We start from the raw sequence: 19,351 nt of genomic DNA, 5'->3' as shown, positions 1-19,351 counted from the left end.
ATAAAATATACACAACAAAAAAATTTCAAAAAAGGCCACTATCTTTGTTTACGAGTCCTCTTGAAAAGGGTACTCTTGATTTTTCAATTTATTTAAGAAGTTGAAAAATATCTTACGTGAACACATGTGTCTCCAAAATGCAATTGAAATACTACTTCACCAACTTCAAAAATAATAAAAAATATAATTTTGCATAGAAAAATAAAGTTTTAATATGAAAAACTTAGTTCTCTGTGTGTAGATCATGTTTCTATATATATATATATATATATAATTACACATTTTAGACTAAGTTCTGCTACGTGAACACATGCATATCTCTTAAGTTTTGCGAAAATTTGCAAGGACAAGTATTGCATTCAATGGAAAATTGAGAGATTATTGAAATGGGACAACAACATAATTATCCACATATTTCCTTTCTACTCTGAATCGAAATTCACAATGCTTATATGAATTTTGAGGGCTGCAATTTGATAAAAGAGGAAAAACTTGAAATTTCATTGCCACTTTTGGCCCAAAAGTGTAACCCATCTTCATGCATTCAGCCCCTAAGGATGCTTATCTAGGAGTTTTTGTTCCTTTAACTATATTATCCCTTATTTTATATGGGTCTTTACACGACCCTTACTTTTAATTAGAGTTGTCATTATATATATATGAAATAGAATCTTTCAAGTATAAATACTACTAACTGTACAGTGTTATTTATACAACATTGATACAGTAAATACTTATTGTTCCTTACATTTTTCTCTGTATGATTAATTAGGTTAGCCTAATTTCACACGTTTGTATTGCAAATATAAACAAAAATAAACTATTAATCACAACAAAATATGTTTTGTATCATGCCATTGATTCTTTTATGTACACCAATATTACTATACGTGCATTTACTATATATACATTCCAAAGAGTCATTCTCTTAAAACTAACTACTCAAGCATATACTTAAAGCATACATCTGTGCATGTTTAATTGTACATATTTATGAGTATCATACTTCATAAAAAATTCACATAATGAAGGCTTAGAGTACCAACTTGAAATTATAAGTTTGGAAACTAATACAGGAGCTCTCTAGCTCCACCCAACCTTTGACACTTTTTTCCTCAAAAGTATCCCCCCGAGCACAGGTTTGCAAGTTCCTTTTTATTTTTCCTTTTCTTGCCTTTTCACAATTCAACATTATGTTCCCATCTTTAATAAGAATACAAAAATTAATTACCCCCTTACCAAACATTTGGTAGTTGGTAACTACCTCCACCTTACCCAATAGGTGACAAGCAGTTACTATCTCATTTATAAGCTCTACTTCCCAATCCCAAAGAAAATATCTTGTATTTTAGGGAAGTTAAATAATCCACTAATTCATATTAGATGCTTAAGACTTGATGAATGGTATCAATATCCAACATTAACTTGTAGCCTTTTTCTATTTTAGCTAGGTGTAGTTTTTGTACTAATTTCCAGACTTCTTTATTTGCATTAACAACATAATAATTACAAATTCACATAATATTTATCAGTAATAAAATACTCATAAACTAGTTTTCCAAATAGGTTCTCAAAATTAAAACAACAATCACACTTAACCATTTATAGATTTACATAAAATCTTCAACTCAAGGGATATCACCTCCTCCCCCACTTGGGTTTGACACAATCATGATGTCTACTAAAAAATTCTAGAATCCATTAAAGCTTTCTAAAATAGAGATGGATATGCTTATTTAAAAGAATCCTCCAACTCTGGAGTTGCATCTTATAGACTGAATTTTTTCCACTGAAATTTCACTTGAACCATGTTTCTATTGTAGGGCGTGACTGCCCTCTCGTCTAGAATATGTAGAAGTTCTATCAAGAAATATCCCTTTGGTTCTACATGTACAACATTCCAATCAATTATATGAGTTGATTCATGTACATATTTCTTTAACAAGGATACATAAAATACATTATGAATTTTTATGTTTTCTGGAAGAGAAAGCTAACAGGCAATTGGTCCAATTATTGCTAACACCTCAAAAGGTCCACAATATTTGGGTGATAGCTTGGCACAGTTTCCAAGTCTAAGTGTGTTTTTCTTTGGTTTCACTTTTAAGTATACATGATCACCAACATTGAATTCTTTTTGAACTCTTTTCAAATCTTCATAACTCTTCTATCGATCTTGACCTATTTTCAAATTTTGCTTAACATGTTTAACCACTTTTCCCATATCCTTTAACATATCTAGTCCCAACACTAACCTATCCTTGGGATGGTCCCAACTTAGAGGTACTTTGGATCTTCTGCCATACAGTACCTCAAAAGTACTCATTTTCAAAGAAATCTAATATCAATTATTATAAGCAAACTCAACTAAGTGGAGATAGTCTTCCCACTTAGTGGGCCTATTAATGACATACATTCTTAATATACCTTATTAGATATGATTGGTTCTTTATATTTGACCATCCATTTGAGGACAATAGGTTGTGATAAAATTTAATTTCGTTCACATACCCTCAAATAAACATTTCCAAAATTTAGAAGTGAACTTGGCATCACGATTTGAACTTTTTTTTTTTGGAAGACTAATGGAGTCTACAGATCTCCTTCGTAAATATTTATGCAATGTTAATGGCCTTGAATGTAGACTTCAAAAGAATAGAATGGCCTACTTTACTGAGTTTGTCTACCACTACCATAATATAATCGTGTTGTCTCCTAATTTTTGGTAAACCAGTGATGAAGTCCATTGATATTATCTCCCATTTCCATTCTAGAATGGGTAAGGGTTATAACAATCTAGTTGGATGTTGATGGGAAACATTTGTATATTTTCCTATAGATTCACAAGCTCATGCAATGTACTAAAGCAAAATACAAGAATCTACTTCTACTTTCAACCAGCGGAAGCCAATAGATAGATGAAAACAATATGAACAACAAGAAGATAAATCAATGGAACATAACACAATAAGTATCTGGGGAAAGAATTAGCTGAAAACTCCCACTATCTGTATTGCATTAAATCATAAATCCAAGATGATAATACAATGCTTGTTCTCACAAGAACAATTCCAACACTTAGTGTTAGGACCCTATACTACTGGTGTAAACCCTTATTGTTATTAGTGCAGCCCCCTTATTGTAATATTGTGCCCATATAGTCCCCATGTTGTTCTTATTGTACCCCATAGAAGCCCACTATTGTTATTTTTATGCCCCTACAATATTATTGTTATGTAGGCTTTGATTGTATTGGGACCACTTAGACTCCTATATATAGAAAGGAGGTCTTGTCATTTGTATCATCCAAGAATTGTTCATTTGTGTAATTTAAAGGAGGTTTCCCCCTCAAAGAGGCTAATTTCTAAGTCGTTGATCTATCATTTCTATCTTTTTGTGCGCTGGTTTCATAACATTTGGTATTAGACCTTTGGATTCTAAGGTTTCACTGCTACAAACAGGTCATCATGGAATTTTCGATATAACTTTTTCTCTGCAAAGTTTCAAAAGCTAAAAAAAAATCAATTTGCACCGAATTCGTTCTGAACCTCAGGTCCGAATTTCAGATCTTGTCTCACTATATTTTCGGAGATATAATCTAAGGAAGTTAGGGTTTGTGCAAGCTCCAAAATTCCATCGCAAAGAGGTCATAGTGGAATTTTCGCTATAATTGATTTTTCTACGAAGGTTTAGACTCTGAAATTAAAAACCATTTGAGCCACAATCATGGTGAAGCTCGGGCCTGAATTTCAGATCTTGTTTCGCTATATTTGTGGAGATATGGTCCAAGAAATGTAGGATTTTTGCAGGCTCTCGAATTAAATGCCAAACAGGTGACCTGGAGAAAATCGTCATAACTTTCTCTCTAAGCATCATATTGAAATTTCATAAAAAGTTACAGAAAGAGAATGACAGTAGTTTTCTTTGTGTCAATTTCAGGTCCTAAGGCCGAAATAGTGACACGTGGCATTTCGTACAAGTTATCTCTACTAAAAACATATATAATCATGTCATCTTGGGCGATTGGACATAACTCTTTCATGGAGAATCAAATTTCAATAAGACTGGTGGCATTGGAAAGAGGAGGCAAAGGGTAACAACAAGTTGCAATTTCAGATCTTGGAGATCAAAAATTTCAGAGATACAACAGATTCAAGATTGAGTTGCTAAAAAAAAGAAAAAGAATGAATCGAATCAAGAAAATATAAATACCTAGTAATCAAAATAGGATGGATGATTTGAAGAATGCGATCGAAGCTAAGATAAATAGTTTTATCTATGCCATGGAAGCTGATATCGATGGTATGAAAGCATATTGGAAGAAAGGCATGGAATATTTGAAGAAAGACATGGAAGGTTTGAAGGAAGGTGGGAAAAAGTTGCTACAAGAAAGGCCTCCTAATGGCGAAAAGGTAGTAGAGAAAACTCATGATGAGAACAAAAGTAATGTTAATCATGATTTCATAGAATCTAATGTTGGATTGAAGACCCAACATATTCCAAAGATAGATATGAGGAAGTTTGATGGAAAGGATCCCGTAACATGGATACTACAGATGGATAAATATTTTGATCTACATAATGTGCAAAACACACAAAAGATATGTATTGCATATTTATATTTAGAACCGAATCATTTTGTATGGTATCGATGGCTTTGCTCCCATAAAAAAATTCACTTGGTCAATTTTTATGGACGAAATGATAGCACATTATGAGGATACAAAGAGAAATACCTTCTTTAGCCAATTGATAAATCTCAAACAAAAGGGTTCAATGGCAGAGCACATTGAGGACTTCCAAAAATGTAATATAAAGGTAAATGTTATTCTAGAGAAGCACATGATTGAAGTCTTCATAGGGACTTTAAACGATAACATCCAACATGAGGTTTGCCTTTGGGAACATGATTCATTGGATAAGGCATACAGGTTGGCAAGAAAAACTGAAAGCAAAATTATGGCAACAAGGAAGCCTACCACTCATAACTATAAATACAGAATTGTTGTTGCTCCTAGCCTTTCACCACCTACAAGGTTGACACCAAAACAATTGGAAGAAAAAAGAGAAAAAAGGGATTTGTTACAATTGTGATAGAAAATGCACTAAAGGTTATAAGTGTGATGAGAAGAAATTAATTTACATAGATGGGTAAGAGGAGCAAGAAAAGGAACAAGAAACGTCAAAAGAAGAGGATTAACACCAGGAACCAATCCTAGAGAAAGAAGAAATGAATCAGACCATATCTTGTAATGCATTGACATGAATTACCACTCCTCAAACTCTCAAGATAGAAGGGCATATCAAGAAGAAAAAGGTAATAGTGGTAATTGATTTGGGTAGTACCCATAATTTTATTCATTGTAAGAGAGCCAAGGAATTGAATTGATTCCTATATCCAGCGCCATAGTGTCAAGTAATGGTTGCAAATAGAGGAACCATAAATTGCTTTGGAAAGTGCCATAATATCAAGCTATCAATGGGAGAATATGTCTTGAATAGTCCAATGCTTTCCATTCGAATCGGTGGTGATGATGTTGTACTAGGAGTCCAATGGCTACAATCCTTGGGTACAATAGCTTTTAATTTTCAAGAAATTTTCGTGACTTTTTTTCAGAAGGAAAGGAAGTTGAATTAAAGGGTATCACATGGAAACCGGGAAAGATAATTTTCTCTAACGGAATGACAAATCTTCTAAAGAAAGAACAATGAGGCGTAATTTCACAATTATGTTCACTAGAGGTTCCCACATCGAAATCATCTATTTCTATAGATCTCCAAAAAGTCTTGGACAATCATTCCAAGGTATTTGAGACTCCCAAAGGCCTCCCACCTATTCGTGATCATGATCATGCTATTCATTTGATTCCAGGAAGTGTTCTGCCAAACATCAGATTACCTAATGGGACAACACTTCAAGGTAAAAACAGATCATGATAGTCTTAAATACTTTTTAGAACAAAGATTATCTTCACAAGAACAAGAAAAATGGGTCATAAATATGTTGGATTATGACTTTGAAATCATCTACAAAAATGGGAAGCAAAATGTTGTTGCAAATGGACTCTCAAGAAAGGATGAGGATGTGGAAGCATTGTTTTGTTCCATTTCTATTATCCAACTAGATTGGATAAACGAAGAAAAGGATGAATGGAACAATGAAAAAGAAGTGTTGGCAGTCATTCAAAAGTTGCAGAAGATCCCAGTTCAAACAATATTGCCAGAACTTGACGAAGAAGGCAAAATCATATTGGAACCTGAAGCAGTCACAAAAACAAGAAATCGACAGCTACAAAATCGATCAATTTCAGAGTATCGCATCAAGTGGAAGAACTTACTGACTGAATATTCCACATGGGAGGATGAGAATTTTATACAGAAGCATCTAAAACTACTCAAGCATTGAGAGAAACACTTTTTGAAGGAGAGGGGCATGTTAGGACCTTATACTACTAGTGTAAACCCTTATTGTTATTAGTGCAACCCCCTTATTCTATTATTGTGCCCATATAGTCGCCATGTTGTTATTATTGTACCCCATAGAAGTCCATTATTGTTATTGTTGTGCCCCTACAATATTATTGTTATGTAGGCTCTGCTTGTATTGGGACTGCTTAGACTCCTATATATTGAAAGGAGGTCTTGTCATTTGTATCATCCAATAATTGTTCATTTTTGTAATGTAAAGGAGGTTTTCCCCTCGAAGAAGTTGATTTCTAAGTTGTTGATCTATCTTTTCTATGTTTTTGTGAGTTGGTTTCATAACACTTAGTATGATCAATCTCCTTGCTCACAAGCAAGCTCAAGCCAATCTCTAGCTTATTCAGCAGCTCTCCAAGCCCCTAATCTCTTGCATAATTCCTAGGATGAATAACCCATATTTAGAGGGAATTCATGCTTCCAAAGCTGCACAATCTAAAAATAGGTCCTTCTCTTATTGCATGCATGATATTTACAACTCAGTAAATCACACAACTAATAGTACAATGTCCCTACACTCTAGTTGCAACTGGGTCTTTCTTAGAAATGACATGCATGAGTTTCTGATGAGAGAATATTCAGTTAACTAGAGTGGTACTTGTGGATCCACTAGTGCACCAAATGACTATTAAATCTCTATTACTTCCTCAAATAGTTTGGAACTAATTTAACTGAACATAACTCAGTAACCTAAGTTTTCTAATTACAACTCATAAATAAACTCATTCTTGAACCCTAAAACTTAGGGAGAACATATACATGACTTCCAAAAGACTTCCAACTCGAAATTCCTAAGCTAACTAAGTAAACTTAACTTAGTTAACTATTACAAGTTGCTATGAGAAAAGAATTACAATTTAATTCAAAGACAAATTAAATTGGAATTTCTAGATGTTATTTTTAACATTTCTTGTTTCTATTTTCAACATTCTCTCTCAACAAGAAAAGAATTCAACTCTATATCGATCCTGAACCTTTGGAATGTTCTGCATGCAACAATTCTCTCTATTTTTGTTGCCAGAAGAACTCCTGAAACTAAAAAAAAATCCAACTTGAATCAGTATGATGCATTTGTCATCAAAGTCTTTGACTCTTACTGTCTCTGTCGACTAAAACCTCTGTGCTTTTGCTGACTTTGCCTTTCTGCATTGTTGTCAACCCTTCTCTGTGCTCTTCAGAATCTGACTGCTCTAGCCTATGTCACTCTGATCTCTGACTGCACCAACCGCTACTGATTCATCCTGCTACTATGTACTTTGGGCTCCCATAGCAAGGTACGATCCATGAGATAAAAGCTCTTAATGGACCATGCCCAATTTCAGCCCTCTTGGGACTATCAATTTGCATCGCCCCACCTCACACCTTGAGGTATGGATGCATGTGCTCCCTCTACCCACCTGGCTCGAAATTCCCCCCTAATGGAAGTTTTTGTATGAGTGGATGCCTCCACTCAGTTTCCTCTCTGCTTCTCTAGTTGTGGTTGCTCCACAACTTCCTGAAGCTGCTTCTGAAGCTTCTTCTAGGGCTACATGTTGAGAGGTAATTTACTCTCCCTCTCAACCACCAAGTCTCTAAAATTTTCCTTGCTCCTCAATACTTTGCATGAATCTTGTACCTCAAGTACATACAGGTTCTAGGCTAGCACACCAATTTGTCTCATCTCTCCCACCATCACAAAATTTTCTAGAAAAAGAGTTGATTTTAAATCAACGATATCTCCCTCATCCGAACTCTAATTCATCCGATTTTTTTTTTGAATTCGGGTATTTTTTTGCAAGGAATCCAAAGCCCTATTCCTGACGCACCTTATGATTGTTCAGGGGCCAGAGGGATACACTTTGATTTGTGATCATAGTACACTACACACCTCTCATAAATGCTCTTGCCCCCATAGCGTTTCTTTATCTACGCCTTCTACCCGACGCGCTTCTCCTTATCATTGAACCGGCTGTTCACACGGCTTATTCGGGTCAGTATTGGGGCTCTTGCTCTTGCTCTTGCTCGTAGTGGTCCCGTCATGATTCTAGGTGGTCTTTGGCTGGGGTTTAGAGGATGAAAACTCATTTTGCGCTGAAGAGTCAAAGTTGCTCTGACTGGGTGAACTCAATCAGTTGCTTCAGGATCAACTTGGTCAGTGATTATTTACGGCTATGCAACTAGTGGGGAAACTGCAACTGCACTGTGCACAAAATTTTTCATATATTCTCTACAAAAACGCGGCCCAAAATCTGACTCTAATACCATGTAGATTTTCCTTTAGATCCACAAGCTCATTCAATGTACTAAAGAAAAAGACAAGAATCTACTTCTAATTTCAACCAGCGAAATCTAATAGATCGATGAAAATAATATGACTAATAAGAAGATAAATCAATGACACATAACACAATAAGTATCCAGGGAAAGCCTCAGCTGAAAACTGCCACTATCTGTATTGCATTAAATAAAAAATACAAGATGATAATACAATGCTAGTTCTCACAATAACAATCCCAACACTCAGTATAATCAATCTCCCTGCTCACAAGAAATCTCAAGCCAATCTCTAGCTTATTCAATAGCTCTCCAAGCCCATAATCTCTTGCGTAATTCCTAGGATGAATAGCCATATTTAAAGGGAATTCATGCTTCCAAGAACGCGCAATCCAAATATAGGTCCTTCTCTGATTGCATGCATGATATTTACAACTCAGTAAATCACACAACTGATAGTACACTGTCCCTGCACTCCATTCGCAACTAGTTTTTTCTCAAAATCGACATGCATGAGTTTCTGATGAGGGAATCTTCAATTAACTAGAGTGAAACTTGTGTATGCACTAGTGCACCAACTGACTGTTAACTCTCTATTAGTTCCTCAAACAATTTGGAACTAATTTAAACTGAACATAACTTAGTAACTTGAGTTATCTAATTACAACTCATAAATAAACTCAGTATGGACCCCGAAAACTTAGGGAGAACATATACATGACTTCCAAAAGACTTCCAACTTGAAATTCCTAAGCTAACTAAGTCAACTTAACTTAGTTAACTATTACGAGTTGCAATGAGAAAATAATTACAATTTAATTCAAGGACAAATTAAATTGGAATTTCTAGATGTTATTTTTAACATTTCTTGTTGCTATTTTCAACAACCTTAACCTGTTGACATTCCAAGAATTTGTCCACATATTCTTTTATTTATGTTTTCATGTTAGGCCAATAAAAATATTTTCTTAACAAAGTTACTAACTTTTGATAACTAGGATGCTCAATGGTTGGTTTCTTGTGCAATTCATCTAGGACAAATATTTTCATATGTGGATCGTTAGGCAAATAAATTATATCTTCGTACATTAGGAGGCCCTAATTTTTTACTGAAAAATTACTCTTCGTTTCATTTAATAAATCATATTTCTAATTTTTTTTCTTTAATTTCCATGTATTATTGATCAAAATATGCAAATTTGATCTTTTCTATCATATTTGTTTGCCAATTGGTTACAAAAATGGTACAAATCTAATTTAATTTTATGCTCAAAGAATAAACAATCTTGTTCTCCTTCCCCTTAATGTATATGATTTCAATGTCATATTCACTATGGAATGTCATCCATTTTGTTTTCCTAGCATTCAGATTTGTGTGGTTAAATAAGTATTTGAGGCTAACATTATCAGTTTTTAGCTAAAAATTCCTTCCTATAAGATAGTGCCTTCAGTAAATTTTTAGAGCATGAATAATAGATGTTGGTTCTATGTCATGTGTGGCATAATTCTTCTCATGATATATTAGTTTCTAGGATTCATAACTAATTACACGAACTTCTTGCATTATAACTCCCCTCAAACCTTCCTTAAAGTCATCCACACAGACTACAAATTCCTTATTGGGGTCAACAAATTTTAGGATTGGAATAATAGTTAATAGTTTCTTTAATTTCTCAAATCTATCCTGACACTTCTAATTCCATTCAAATTTTGTTCCCTTCTTTTGTAAAGAAGTAATTGGGTATGTGAGTTTAGAAAATTCTTCTATAAACCTTCTATAATAACCTGCAATTCCCATAAAATATGTGATATCAAATGCAATTTTAGGTACTTGCCACTCTATGATAACTTTTATATTTTCCAAATCTGCAACAATCCCTTCTGTAGATACCACATGTCCTAAGAATTGAATTTGTTTATGGTAAAATGATCATTTTTTGAACTTAGCAGGCAACTCATTTTCTCTAAGTGTTTGATGACCAATATGGAAGTGTTGATATTTTTCTTCTTTATTCTTTGAGTAAACCAACATAGCATGTATGAATACAATTACAAATTTGTCCAGAAATGAACTAAACACACTATTCATCAGACACATGAAAGTGGTTGGTGCATTAGTGAGTCCAAATGGAAGTACCATGAACTCATAATGTTTGTACTTTTTCCTAAATGTTGTTTTGTGAATATCCTCATCCTTGATTCTAATATGATGGTATCTATATATTAAATCATTTTTTGAGAAAATTGAAGCTCCCTTGACTTGGTCAAACAAGTCATCAATCCGGGGAAAATGATACTTGTTTTTTATGGTCATTTTATTAAGTTGCATGTATTCTATACAAAGTTTATGAGTTCCATCTTTCTTCTAAACAAATAAGACTAGTGTACCCCAAGGTGATACACTAGGTCTTATATAATTCTTATCTAGTAGCTCTTGTAACTGGATTTTTAACTCCATTAAATCAGGAATGCTCATTCTATATGGGGCTTTTGATATTGGAACTACTCCAGGAATGAGATTAATGGTGAATTCTATATCTCTTCCTAGAGAAAGTCTCGATATTTCTTCAAGGAAGGCATCTTATATTGGTCAAATATAGGATAATCTTCTAGAGATGGTTTCTGATTGTTACTAGAAAGATATTCAATCTAGACTGCAAACATATGATAACGTTTTGGGCACATTTCATTGATTGTAAGGAAAAAATATGCCTTACAAAGATGGCTTTTGGAATTCCTTTGATCGTAAGGTCTTTCGCTTCATCATTAATTCATGTAAAGGATTTTTCTAAGTAGTTTAAGATTACTCTGTGGGATGCTAACCCGTTCATCCAATAAGGACATCATAAGATCCCAAAGGAAATATGTTTAATTTTAATTTAGTATTCATTCCATTCAAATCTATTGAGTAATCTTTACTTATTTTAGTAACTTTACTTATTGCTCATGTAACTAATTGTACTAACCAAGGTTTACTCAGCTTTTTATTTTTGAGTCCACATTTTTCAATTGCAGTGGGGGAAATATAACTTTAATTAGAACAGGGTCAATTACTATTTTCGCATTTTTCTCAAAAATTTTATCTTAGATTTCCACAATAGTGAATTGGTGATCTACTTGTCTCCCATCCAGTGCTACACTAATCACTTGGAATATTGCAATCAATATCATTAACTATAAAGGCTTCCTACATGTTGTTTACTGTTACCTTTTTGTTCACAATGTTTTTTGGATAGTCCCTCCACAAATGGTTCTCATTACAGCCCCAACACTTAATCGATGGTATGGTTGATTCAGTAAAATTCCTATTTCCTACTCTCACTCCATTTCCAATCTTCTATCCTATTTTTTTATGTTGATTTACACTTCTGCTATAGTTTCCTCCTTGATTTCTTTGAAAGGTGATGGAAAAGGAAGGTTTCTTAAACCCATTTTTCTTAGCATTGAAATTTTAATTTTTCTTGGCCATCCAACATTTAGAATTGTCATTCTTTTGTTTGTTCTGGTTGAAATTTTTTTTCCTTCTTTATAGTCTCATTCATGGTTTTTGGATCGTTAAATTCAATCCTCTCCCTGTATGAAAAATGCAGGAAACTAATAAACCTTTTTATTTTTGTCTTTTTTTATTTCAAGTATGGTACATATCTCAGCAAACTCATGAATTTATTTACAAATTCATCCTTAGCTAATTGTCCTAATCTTAACTCATGGAACTCTTTGGCCTTCTCATTGAAGTATCTTTATGTTAAATACTTCTTTTTAAATTATTTTTTAAATAGTTTCCATGTCATATTTTTGCTTCTAATTCTCTTTATGGCTTTATTTTCCGCTCACCATAAGCTTGTTTTACTAGTTAGTTGGTATGTAGCCAATCTAACCTTCAAGTTGCTAGGATAATTGTAGACCTCAAAATACTTTGACATATTCAAAAGCCAAGTTTTTGCTCCTTCTTTAGATTTTCCATCAAAGTCTGAAGGTCTGTAATTTTTTAATTCTCCTTGCAATTGAGATGCAACCCTTTTATTTTTGGACACATAGGAAATACTACCAAATTTTTGTTCCTCCCGTTCATCAAACTCACGAGTTTGGCTTTCACTAGAAGTTATAGAATCAATTTTGTCAGTAGATTCACTTCTAGATCTCTTCCTACGAGTTTCTCCATCTTCTCTACTACCTCTTTTTCCCTCCAGTCTTATGAGTATGTAGCCATTAATATCCTCTTTTTCATCCTCAGCTTTGAACAATTTTTCTTGATTGCCTTTAATACTATCAAAATATGCCTTCAAACTATGGAATATTTGTAGGATTCCATATTCAAGATTATTTGTATTACTGATTTATCCTCCCATCATTCACAACTCACTATTATACTCCTCACCTCCCCTAGGTGACCCTCTATAATTTGGCCTTTGTTAACTTCAGCCATTCTTCAATTTTTTCCTAATTTTTTTTTGATTATCTAGTTGTCACACAAGAAATAATGTTTCAGTTTAGGACCCATAAGAGGCCCAATGTTGTAACCTACAACTTTGATACCATTTGTAATGAACCCCATCTAACACATCTAATTTATTTTCTTTTGACTATTTAGAGTAAGTATTTTGCTTACTAGTATTTTCTTCTATCTATGTAATCATACTTTAACATTAGATGTTTCACATTTACAATAATCAGTATGAAAAAGACCCACATCACCAACTTGCCATTTAAGCACAAAGACTTTTCTTCTAAAACCTTGCCTTGATTTTGTTAGGTCCCTATACTGCTAGTGTAGCCCCTTATTGTTATTAGTGCAACCCCCTTATTGTATTTTTATTTCCATGTATTCCCCATATTGTTATTATTGTGCCCCATAAAAGCCCACTATTGTTATTGTTGTGCCCTTACATTATTATTGTCATGTAGATTTTGATTATATTATGACCCCTTAGACTCCTATATATATAGAAAGGAGGTTTTGTCATTTGTATCATCCAAGAATTGTTCATTTGGGTAATGTAAAGGAGCTTTCCTCCTTGAAGAGGCTTATTTTGAAGTCATTCATCTATTTCTTCTTCTATTTTGGGAGTTGGTTTCATAACATTTGGTATCAGAGCTTTGGATTCTAGGGTTTCATTGCTTCAGACAGGTCACCATGGAATTTTCTCTATAACCTTTTTTACAAAGTTTCAGAAGCTTACATTAAAACCCATTTGAGCTAAAATCGTGATGAACCTCGTGTCTGAAATTTAGATCTTGTCTCACTATATTTTTGGAGATATGAGTTAAGAAAGTTAGGGTGTTTGTAGGCTCTATAATTCTATCTCAAACATGCCATAATGGATTTTTCACTATAACATTTTTTAAAAAAAAATTCAAAAGCTGAAATTAAAACCCATTTGAGATGAAATCGTGTTGCACCGTGTGTACAAATTTCAAATATTGTTTCACTACATTTTTGGAGATAGGATCCAAGGAATTTAGAGTTATTGCAGGCTCCCGAATTCGATCACAAACATGTGACCTTGGAAAAATTGTCATAACATTCTCTCTGAGCATCAGAGTCAATTTTCGTAAAAATTGATAGAAATAGGATGGAATTAGGTTTGTTGGGTATAATTTTTAGGGCCGAAGGTCGAAAATTGACACATGGAATTTCGTACAAGTTTTCTCTACTGAACTAGTCAATAATCAAGTCATTGTGGGAGACTGGGCATAACTCTTTCTTGAAGAGTCTAATTGCAATCAGACCTATGGGGTTCGAAAGAGAACTCAGAGGGATACCATAAGACTTAGATTCATACCCTGGAGATATGAAATTACAGAGATACATCAGATTCAATATCAATCTCATACAAAGTGAAAAAAACGGTGTGTAGTTTTTTTAAAAATTTGCATAAGTTTTGTTTGAGAAAGTAGTTTGAAGTGATTCAAAGGGAATTGTAAAGCATAATTATCATTAATTGATGATCTGAAGAATGAAAATGGAAACACCTAGTAAGCAACCCGAAATCTCTACTATGACACATGAAGAAGAGGATGAAATGACACATGATATATCAAAAGTATGAGACCAAGTGCAACAAATTTCGCTCTCACGACAAGTAACTGAAGCTAAGATGGATGGTTTAAAGAATGGAATGGAAGCTAAGATGGATGGTATAGAAGCAAAACCTAAAAGAAACATGGAAAATTTGAAGATACATTTGACAAAGTTGCTACAAGAAATGCTTACTAATGGTGAAAGGGTAGTAAAGGAAACTCACGATGAGAACAAAAGAAATGTTAATCATGATTTCATAGACTCTAATGTGATTGAAGACCCACCATGTTCCAAATATCGACATGAGGAAGTTTGATGGCAAGGATCACGTAACATGGATACTACAGATGGAGCAATATTTCGATCTCCATAATGTGCAAAACACACAAAAGGTACGCATTGCAACTTTATATTTGGAACCCAATCGGTTTGTATGGTATCGATGGCTTTTCTCTTGTAAAAAAATTTTCACTTGGTCAATTTTTATGGAGTAAATGATAGAAAATCATGAGGATATAAAAAACAACACTTTCTTTAGCCAATTTATAAATCTCAAACAAAAAGGTTCAATGGTGGAGCACATTGAGGACTTCCAAAAATTCAATAGAAGGGTAAATGATATTCTAGAGGAGCATAGGATTGATGTCTTTATAGGAACTCTAAAGGATAACATCCAACATGAGGTTGATCTTTAGGAACCTAATTCATTGGAGAAGGCATTTAGGTTGGCAAGAAAAATTGAAAGCAAAATTATGGCAAGAAGGAATCCTACCACTCACAGCTATAAAGATGGAAGTGTTGTTGCTCCTAGCCTTCCACAACCTACAAGGTTGACACCAAAACAATTGGAAGAAAAAAGAGAAAGCGGGCAGTTGTAATAGAAAATACACTAAAGGTCATAAGTGTGCTGAGAAGAAATTATTTTACATAGATTGTGAAGAGGGGGAATAAAATGATCAAGAAACATCAAAAGAAGAGGATATACACCAGGAACCAACCCCAGAGAAAGAAGAAATGAATCCAACCATATCTTGTAGTGGCAAGAATTACCACTCCTCAAACTCTCAAGATAGATGGACAAACAGAGATAGTGAACAAATGTTTGGAAGGATATATTCGCTGCTTTGTATCTAGTAAATAAACACAATGGGTCAATTGGTTACCTCTGGTTGAATGGTGGTATAACGCTTAAGCAAAAATGACCCCATTTATGGCACTTTATGGATATCATACACCATCCATCACATCATATTTAAGAGAAAATTCTAAGGTTCAAGTAATGGAAGATCACATCAAGCATCAACAACAATTTTTCCAACTCTTAAAGGATAACCTCATTTTGGCGCAAAATCAAATGAAACAACAGGAAGATCAACATCGCAGCGAAAGAATTTTTGATGTAGGCGACTGGGTTTTTTTACGGCTACAACCATACAAACAAATGTCCCTCAAGCAATCTAATAAGGATAATAAATTATCACCAAAGTACTATGGTCCTTACAATATGTTGCAAAAGATTAGTACCATGGCATACAAATTGGAGCTTCCCGCATCTTCCTTAGTGCACCTAGTTTTCCATGTTTCATGCTTAAAGAAGGTTATAGGTGACAAGCTCCCAGTTCAAACAATATTTTTAGAACTTGACAAGGAAGTAAAAATCATATTGGAACCTGAAGCAGTCATGGAAATAATAACCCAACAGCGATGAAATCGATCAATTTCAGAGTATCTCATCAAGTGGAAGAACTTAACGCTGAAGATTCTGCATGGGAGGATTAGAATTTTATACAGAAGCATCCATAACTACTCAAGCATTGGGGACAACACTTTTTGAAGGAGAGGGGCATGTTAAGTCCCTATAATGCTAGTGTATCCCCTTATTGTTATTAGTGCAACCCCCTTATTATATTGTTGTGCCCATGTAGTCCCCATATTGTTATTACTGTGCCCCATACAAGCCCATTATTGTTATTGTTGTGCCCTTACATTATTATTTTCATGTCGACTCTAATTATATTGTGACCCCTTAGACTCCTATATAGAAGGGAGGTCTTGTTATTTGTATCATCCAAGAATTGTTCATTTGTGTAATGTAAAGGAGGTTTCCCCCTCGAAGAGGCTTATTTTGAAGTCGTTTATCTATCTCTTATTCTATTTTGTGAGTTGGTTTCATAACATATTTCTAATATTTACCTTACCATCCCATTTACATTCCCAAGATCAAGATATACTAGTATATCTATTATATACATTTAATTAACTCACTAAGGAATCCCTTTTCCATGTCAATTTGGTTTAAATATAACTCTTGGCTTACTAATATTTTATTCAACTTATATTATATATCCATGCCCTTTTATATTATATGGAATTATTCTGACTTCTATTTAATCTTGTAACTTTCTAGACCTTTCATGAATCTATGACATATGTGTTTGCTTCCATGCATTGCTTTGGTAATGAAGATATAGTGACAACCCCAAACCCTAAGATCAATGGATGATAACGAGCCTTAATGGATCCACAACTTGCATTGACTAGGGTTATTTCATGGATTTAATGAATATCTATTTATCGTCAATCTCGTGAGTTCATTCACTTGTTTCTGTGGCTTTCAGAAAAAGCCCTACAACTATGTGACCAAATTTACTTCCACGTTTTGACATTTGAATTTTTTTTACTTCGTAAACGATTTCGGGGTTACAATATCCTTGCTCAAGCATTACATTGCTTGATATTTGTTTGCAATTTCTTTTCCTTTGTGTCCAAGCCTTCTTTTAAAGGCAATTCTTTGTTTATGCGTGGTTTTTTACTTGTTCTCAGGCAATAATATCACGTATTATTCATATATGTCCTTGTATGTAACAAACTTAATGATTAGGTTTCCATTTCCTTATAGGGAATAACTTATCTTGGGGATATTGTTCTTGGCTATTAATTCCTCTAAAACTCTTCATTGTTTGGTTTATTATCATGTATCAGTATTTGATTACGATTATGCACTTGCAAGTTTGCCATTTTGCTTAGGTTATATATATATATATATATATATATGGTTTCATATATTCTCTGGTTGTTTCTATGTTGCGAAATTTGGGGTTTTTCTTCTACGACTTAATTTATTTATATAAACTTCCAATTCATGGAAACATTTTAATTTATTTATATAAACTTCCAGTTCCTGGAAACATTTTCTTGTTTTTGACACAAGTTAAGTATAACCCGCTTCATATGTTTATATGTTGATTTGTTGAATATAAAGTTATTTACAGGCACAATAGGGTTTTCTTAACTGAAACCCTAATCCTCTGCAAACTATTAGTGAAGTTTCAAATGGGTTGTTTGTAAACCCCACTAAAATTATTTGTATAATGATTTCACAAGCACAATTGTAACTTCTTTTGCATGTTAAAAACATTATGTTGAATTTGGGTTTAACAGTCCTTAGGATTTTAGTCTCTTTAGGAGTTTTTCTTTTTTGTAGGGGAATATAAACAATTCTTCTACAAAATTCACTCATTCTTCTTTTCATAACTTTTTATATATAAAAATTCTTACATGGTTTTAGACCTGGTGTATTTTAATTTATTTCAGAGTTTTCTTTCTTCAAAATTGAAGATAAAATTTTTCCATTTACTAAACAATTGTTAACCTGTTGTAGAGGGTTTTAACAAAGCACAAGGTTTAAATTTTTCTTTAGGTGAACATAGTACAATTTTTTTTTTATTTTCCTTTCTTCATCTTCATATGATTTATTATTTCTATTAATAATTATTAACATAGTTTTGTACTTCTTGCATACATGCAAGTAATATTGCCACAAGTATATTATTTTTTTTTCCTTTGATGTTTCCAGATTGGGCTCTTCAACAACTTACAGGACATTCAACTGCCTTGACCAAGTTGGATGCTCTTGTACCCTTGGATTCTTGTCATCTTGAATGTTGCTCCTGAGTTTGAGAAAATTTACCAGGCTTTCTCTTGTCTAATTTCAATTTGTAAACTGATATTGTTAGTTCTCACTTTCTTTCTAGAAGGTTATGAATTGCAAGCTTTTAGGGCCTGAACGTGTATTTTAATTAAGGGTATTTTTCAACCCAAGGCTATTTTCAGTTGTAATTTATTGAGGTCAACATCAACCCATTATGCTATTAAAGCATATCTCTCTTTATTAATACAATATTGATGTTAATGTATCTTAGTTTTATGACTATATTAGTTTTCTTCATATATTTATACTCTCGTCTTTTATACATTGGTTATGGACACTCTCATTTCTCTACTGGGAATTTTTATTATTCGGGTCTTTTAGGACTTTTACACAACATACATTTTTTTCATGCATTATTACTAGGAGTAGCTTTTAGGTGTAAATACTAATAATTATACAACACTGATACAATAAATACTTATTGTTCCTTAAATTTTACTTTGTATGATTAATTAGGTCGGATTAATTTCACATGTTTGTATTAAAAATATAAACACAAATAAAGTACTAATCACAACAAAATATGTTCAATAACATGTCATTTTTTCTTTTTTGTACACCAAGATTATTATACATGCATTTATTGTATATACATTCCAAAGAGT

Source organism: Pinus tabuliformis, chromosome X (assembly GCF_031772625.1).
Source record: "Pinus tabuliformis cultivar Carrire ecotype Pingquan chromosome X, CPIR1, whole genome shotgun sequence".
Lineage (NCBI taxonomy): Eukaryota > Viridiplantae > Streptophyta > Pinopsida > Pinales > Pinaceae > Pinus > Pinus tabuliformis.
The sequence above is the reverse complement of the archived record's forward strand: the minus strand, read 5'-3'. Positions refer to the sequence as shown.